This window comes from Ursus maritimus, unplaced genomic scaffold, assembly GCF_017311325.1.
Source record: "Ursus maritimus isolate PB19 unplaced genomic scaffold, ASM1731132v1 scaffold_6, whole genome shotgun sequence".
Classification (NCBI taxonomy): domain Eukaryota; kingdom Metazoa; phylum Chordata; class Mammalia; order Carnivora; family Ursidae; genus Ursus; species Ursus maritimus.
The window spans coordinates 1,229,445-1,236,030 of record NW_024426774.1 but is presented as its reverse complement, the minus strand read 5'-3'; the positions used below and the strand labels follow the sequence as shown (position 1 = coordinate 1,236,030).

Below are 6,586 nucleotides of genomic sequence, written 5' to 3'. Positions count from 1 at the left end.
ATGAAGCAGGAGTGCTTGATCTTTCGAATAAAGGATGAAGGTGAACCAATGTTGAAAAGCTAAGTGTAAATTGCAGTTTGGCCAACAAGGCTGGCTGCCACGACATGGTTGTAGAAAGTAAGGCCTTGGAAAGCAAGGTTAAGGGACTTGCCCGGGTCCCACCGCTCTTGAAGAGTAGGGCCGAGATGGCAGCCCTCCAGGCCCTGGGGGGTTTCGGAGCGCTTTAACAGGCTGCCCTACAGCTGATGTTGCAAGCCCCCTGAATTCAGAGGCTTCCGGGAACATGTCAGTGTAGCCTCGTGAATTAAATATATGACTTTGGCTTTGGATAGGATAATCAGAAACGTGGCCTAAGGTGCCGTGCCCAACAGGAAGGCTGAGGTGGGCGGTGAAGAAAGGGCTCCCGGACTGGAGCCTTCCTCCGAAGGAGGCTCCGCTGCCTGGGGCCAGGAGGGCCCTGAAAGAGGCAGAGAGGCTCGCGCCTCGCGGGGGCCCTCGTGCGGCCCCGCTCGCCCCTCCTCCGTCCCGCCCCTCGCCCCGCCCCCGCCCCGCCCCCGCCGCCGGGGGCAGTCGGCGGTGACAGCGAGCGCGCGGCGGACTGAGAGTGTTTGCATACAAAGGCGGCCACGCGCGCGGATCAGCACGGTGAGTAGACGCCTCCGCGCCGTCCGCCGCTCGCCGAGTCCCGGGCCGAGCCGCGGCGGAGCTCCGGCCGCTACCAGGGAGGGGCCGCAGCCGCGGCAGGGCCCGGCGGGGCAGGGCCCCGAGAGCCGGGGGCGCACGGCGGGGCCGGAGCGGGGCCGGGGGACGCGGCCGACCCGACGCGGGAGGACCGAGCTCGGTCTGCGCGGCCCTTTCGTGGGAAGTGGTTTGGAGAGGGAGGTGGAGAAGCAGGCCCGGAGCCCGGGCGGCGTAGCCAGCATCCCTCGGGCCTTCCCTTTCGGGGCGCACGCAGGGCTGACCTTGACCCGCCTGGCGGACCCCGGAGGGCGGACGCGGGACCCCGGGACGGCGGGACCGGCTCCATCCAGCGGGGACGGGTGGGTTCCGGCTGTGTAGCTGGCAGTCCCTGCGGTGCGCCCAGAACTTTTATAAAAATGTGCCCCGGGGCTTAGGATTCTTGCTCTGCAGTGGAGGAAACTGAGGCCCAGGGAGGCTGACCTACGTGCCCAAGGTCACACAGCTGCTGGGAGGCAGGTTGACCAGGGTTGGAGTCAGGCTCTCAGATTACCGTGTGCTTCCTCCTCTGCCAGGCCTCCGTGCATCTTTCCTGCAGCCCAGTGGGTGCTAGGCCTGGTGAGTTCCATCACATGCCCCTGCAAAGAATTTTATTTTGGGGAAGGCCAGGAAAATGTAGGATGAAAAGTAGTGGTTTGGAAATAACTCTTAAGTGCCATAGCGCTGCAGTGTAGATAACTGGCGGATTATTTACGGGGAGAGTAGTCGCTGGAAAAAACAGATGTCAATCCAGCGTTTGACCACCAAACGGGAAACTTGAACTAAAAAACCTGGCACATTAACTCAGAGAGGTTTTGTAGCACCCAGTAGTATCCCCAGGATATTAGGAGTATTTTGGAAAAGGTGAGAGCTTGTAACAGTTTTTTTTTTTTAAATCTGAGGAATGGCATGATTGTGAAATTTACTATTTATCTGTTCTATAATTTGGGTCTTATGAATTAAAATAAGCGTTTGAGGAATGGGTAGTAATTGAGAAATAAACACACACTCCCCCCCCCAATGTTGGAAGATCTAAGAGTTTGTTTTATGGTTCTGTATTTTGATAATTCTTCATATTTGTCAGCATTTGTGTTATCCAGCATTATTTGTTTCTGGATGTGTGTTTTGGAGCTTTTCTTCCTGTTTGTACCTAGGGCTGTGTAGTGTTGTGGAGCCGGGCCTGGCTGGAGCCTTGAACCTGAACTTAGCTCTGCCTGAGTGTGCTGGAGGCCCCTGTACAACTGTGCTCCCCATCTCAGGTCTCGTTTATCCAAATCTCATCACTCTAGAAAAGAACATGCTTCAAGGTGCAAACCTACCTGCTGAGTCTAGTTGTGTGGGACAGAGCTTGGGGGCTCATGGGAGGGGCTGAAGGATCTCTGCGTCCTGGGGGGACCTCGGGAATGGCTGGGGAGAGTCCTCCCCGGTTGGGGTGGGGATGGCTGAGCTGGCCCGGCCTGGCCAGAGGGAGGTCTGTGGGCCCAGCCCTTGCCCAGGGAACCGCACTCAGAGCCCTGGACCAGAGGGAAGGGAGGGCAGGAGATAGTTCAAGGAGGCCACTGTGGGCCTGCAGGGTGCTGAGGCTAGTGCTTTGTAAGTGACACTGGCCTCTTACCGCTGTGTGACTTGGGCAAAGACTTAAATTCTGTGAGCCTTGGTTTCTTCACCTATGAAGTGTGGAGACAATCATACGTATTCAGGAGATTACTGTAAAAATTAACTGAGATATACAAGAGTCCCCGGGACAGAACACAGGGTCAGTGCCTCACTGTGGAGGTTATTATTTTAGAGAAGAACACAGGGTACCTAAGTGGGGAGGGCTGTTTGTAGGGTCGAGACAGCTCTGACCAATGCCACAGCTCTGACCAATGCCGGGCCCCGGGGCTGCAAATCATCATCGAGGGACTCCCCCTCCCCACCACCGTGCTCCTGTTGTGAGTTGGTCCTCCTGGATCCTGTCTCTTCTGGGTTCAGGGTACACAAGACAGACTGATCAGGGCAAGTGTTCAGATGGGTGTGGGTGAGGGCTGCCTACGGCTTCTTGCAGGGGGAGGCCTGGTGGGCCAGGCCGGGGGGGGGGGCGTGTCGCACCAATTGGAGTGGTTTTTGGAGCATTTTTGAGAAACACCGAGACTACCCAGTTGGGACACTGAGGCTAGTGCCTTGACCTGTTTGCACGTCAGTTCCCTCAGTGTGACTGGCGGGGGGGGGGGCGTATGAGTTCGGAGCTGTTGAGGTACTGAGGGGGAATACAGGAGGTCAAGATAGATGGATGGCACGCTGTCAGCACTGGGGTGAGCTCCCTGGGAAGGGGGACATCACATTTTACGTTTTATTGAATTCTGGCTTAGTTAATTATGGGGTAAGCCCATTCGCTTAAACTTGGAATAGAATTTGTGAAAAAAAGTTGGGCAAGGCCCAGGCCCAACTTAATTCTTCATTTATGGAAGACTTTCCACGTGCTATTGGCTGGCCTTTTCTGAAATGGAAACTTTCTCAGCTGTGAGTGAGGGGCTTAATACCTGCTTTTGCACCTGGCAGGAGGTCCAGCTCAGGGGGACACCAGGGCCCTGACGGCACCCTCAGTGTCCTGAAGACTTGCGCCTGCCCCCCTCCTTCCTGTGTCCCCCCCCCACTTCCCTGTGCACCTCTTCCTCTTCCCACATCCTCCTCCTCCCCTCTCCCCCCCTTTTATTCAACAAACTGAGAAGTAAGAAGTGAGCAGCGGCCAGGGCTGGAGTATCAGGGAGGGTTTAGCTGTTCACAGAGCTCTGGGTCCAGGCATAGGTCAGTATTTGTCACAGTGCAGTTTGGGACGACCTGGTCATAAAATCAGTTTAGTTGGTCCACAGACATTTTTAAAAAGTGAAATAGAAGAGAAAAGTAGATATCGGCTATTGTTTTGTGAAACGTGTTTTAGTCGTGGTGTGTGTGTGTGTGTGTGTGTGTGTGCGATTGCTTGCTCCAGTGGAGGGAAGGAGGGTGGGTGTGTGAGGAGGAGTGCATGGGGGTGTGGGAGTGGCCGCACGACCACAGGCTCTGGCTTCTTCCTGGCCCACAGCAGCCGCTGCCTGCTGGGGAGTGGCTCAGGGTGCCTGGGCCATGTCCACTGCCCAGCTGAGAGGTCGGGAGGAAGGGAATGGACAGGGCTCAGGTTGGAAAGGAGCAGGGAGCTTTTCAGGCTGGTGATCACGGTCTCATCATTAACCCCTTGACCAGGTTGTGTGATTCTTTCAACAATTTAGAATTTTTTGCTGGTACTGAATGCTGAGGCTTTCCAGAAAAAAACGTGCAGGCAGTTAGAACAGTCATGGCTCTGTGTCAGCTGTCTGTTTGCTCCTTAGTGCGATGTACCCTAACGTTGCTCACGAAGCTGACTACAGACCCTGTGATCAAGACACACCTGTTGCTAGCCGCTCCTGGGACGCCACGAGCACGTTTACCCTGTGCGCCTTGTTCCCAGAGGTCCCTCTATCTCCTTGGATACGTGTACTTTCTCTTTTTGGCAAAATCTTTCTCTGCATTCACGGGTCTCACTAGGCAAACCCTTTGGTTTACAAAAGACAAGATACAAGCAACAGAGGTCATGGGATAACAGGGCACAGCCTCCCAACAGACGTTCTTCTTGGCAACTACTTTGGTGAATTCTGTATAATCACAGAATGCTGCCCAATCCTGGGGTTGCCTCTGGATTCAGATTTTTGGACGAATGTATTATCGTCCTATGGTAATAGAAACATACGCTTCTAATATTTCTGCATTAATTTTAACCTACGATATTCCTTGCCCCCGTCTTTTTGGGAGAGTACAATTTAAATAGTTAAGGCAAGAGCGTTCATTCAGAGTCCGGGAGCCTTTTGTGACCCCAGAATTAGCACGTGGTTTGCATTTGATGCACGTACTTTGAAACGTACTTTACCTGCACCAGCAATCCTGTGAGGCAGACGGTGTTCATCCCGTTTTACAGATATGAAACTGAGGCTCAGGTTAGTAATTGGCTCGTCGTCACAGGTTAGTGGGTGGCAGAGCTGGGATCTGAACGCCAACCACCTGCCTCCAGGAGCGTCTGCATTCTGATCCCCTGAGCTGTAGGCAGCACTCTCGAACATCAGGTGATAGCTAACCCTTCGTGAATTGCTGGGGTGGGGTGGGTGGGGGTCATACGGAAGTGGAAGTCACAGAAGCAGGACATTCTTTTTGACCAAGACACAACACGGACTGAGGGCAGCTGCAGGTGTGTAGAGAGAGGACGCAGCCTTGTGCTCATTTAGTGAGTTAAATAGTTAAGAGCCAGAGGATCGGGGTCTAAACTTGGAGTGGTTTGGCCCAGTGCGTTGGCCGTCCTGTAGTGTAGATGTCTCTATCCCCTAATCCAGGCCTTTTGTGCTCCTTGGCAGGGACCCGGGAACACTCATCACATGGGATTATAAGGTCCAAGCGTTGCAAAATCCCAGTGCTGAAGGAGCTGAGTGGTCACCCTCTGACCTTTCTGACCAAAGCAGGAACCCCCCCTGTCACCCCCTCCTGTCCCAGCAATGTCATTGACCGGAGACCCCGACACTGAGTGGGCCAGAGTTCTCCATCCCTCACCCAGTTCTCTCAGGTCATTAAAAGTTACTGTCCAAGTAATACATACGCATGTAAAAAAAAAGAGCCAGAGCCAACACCGTGGACATATTCATGGTGAAAGTGAAGGTCTCGTTTCCCAGACCTGGTCCCTAGGGCTCAGCCTGTGGACCTTGTTTGCTATGTAAATCAGTCCTGAATTTTTTTTTTTTTTGGTGCATCTTAGAATATGTATAAATGTAATTCTTAAAAAAAAAGGATTCATTTTATTAATATTTTTGAGCCCTTTCACTCAATATATACTTTTGTGAATTTAGTATTTGTGGGACTACCTCTCCCTTTTTTAAGCAGGCTTACGATACTCTGTTACATGGTTTATTTAGCCAGAGTCCTATAGATATTTAAATTATTTCTAATTTTCCCTATTACAGTCAATGCACAATTATGGTTTTGTACATGGATCTTAACAGCAGTAGGGTTGCCGGGGAAGTACATGCCAAAAATGAGCATGTCCCAGTGCTCACCCCATTTATTACCCACCAGCAGTGGGTGATGACTTGGTTTCTCCTGCTGTCACCAACCCTGCGGTTTTTATGCGATGCTCCGAGTTTAGACCATCTGAGAGGCCTCTTTTGCGTATCTTAAATTATGCGTGGGTTTGACATATCACTGACCAAATGGACTCCTCTCTCTGTGAACTCTCTCTGTGTTTTACCCATTTTTTTCTGTTGGGTGAGTATGAGGCCATCTTAAACTGACTTCAGTATTGTAGAGGTGGGTGGTGGTAGCAAAAACTGCAGGGTCATGAACGCTGTAGCCAGGGTTTTGAATTTTGGCAGAACTTCCAAGAAAGCAGAGTTTCTTGGCAAGTTGGGAAGTCCAGAAAAAGAGTCTGTCGATTTTGGGTGAAAAGCTCATTTTCTGATGTAATCACGAGGCAAGAAGTTATGAGACCTCCATTCCCTCATCCTGACAATGGGTTCGCAGTGCTACGCTTCTGGAACCACGCAAGATTGGGCTAACTGATGCTTTCGTGCGTCTGCAGTGTGCTGGGAATCCTACAGATAAGCTCCAGCGTGGGGTGCTCCTGCCCGTGGTTAGGGGGGCTTGAAGGAGGAGGAAACTCCCCAGGCCTTTGCTTTTTGTCCTGCATGGTAGGTAACAGCTAGGTAACAGCCCCCTCCCCTGGGACACACTCTGCACACCTCCCGCCTCCACACCCTTCTTCATGTGGGATCCTCCTGGAGCTGGCTTGCCCCTTCCCCTGGTCCTGAAGTTGAGCTGTGATGAGCTCTGTGTTCTC

General features: G+C 52.7%; 1 protein-coding gene across 2 annotated transcripts in view; it reads left to right on the top strand.

The window, feature by feature from the left end:
- The first annotated feature begins 556 nt into the window (after positions 1-556).
- Positions 557-6,586, top strand: part of LPIN1 (lipin 1) — a 71,533-nt gene continuing 65,503 nt past the window's right edge. Inside the window, exon 1 of one of the 2 annotated variants that reach the window (XM_040622787.1) lies at positions 557-645. The gene's annotated coding sequence lies outside the window, so the exon portion shown is untranslated. The remainder of the gene's footprint in view (positions 646-6,586) is intronic. The other variant, XM_040622788.1, reaches the window with a different exon arrangement.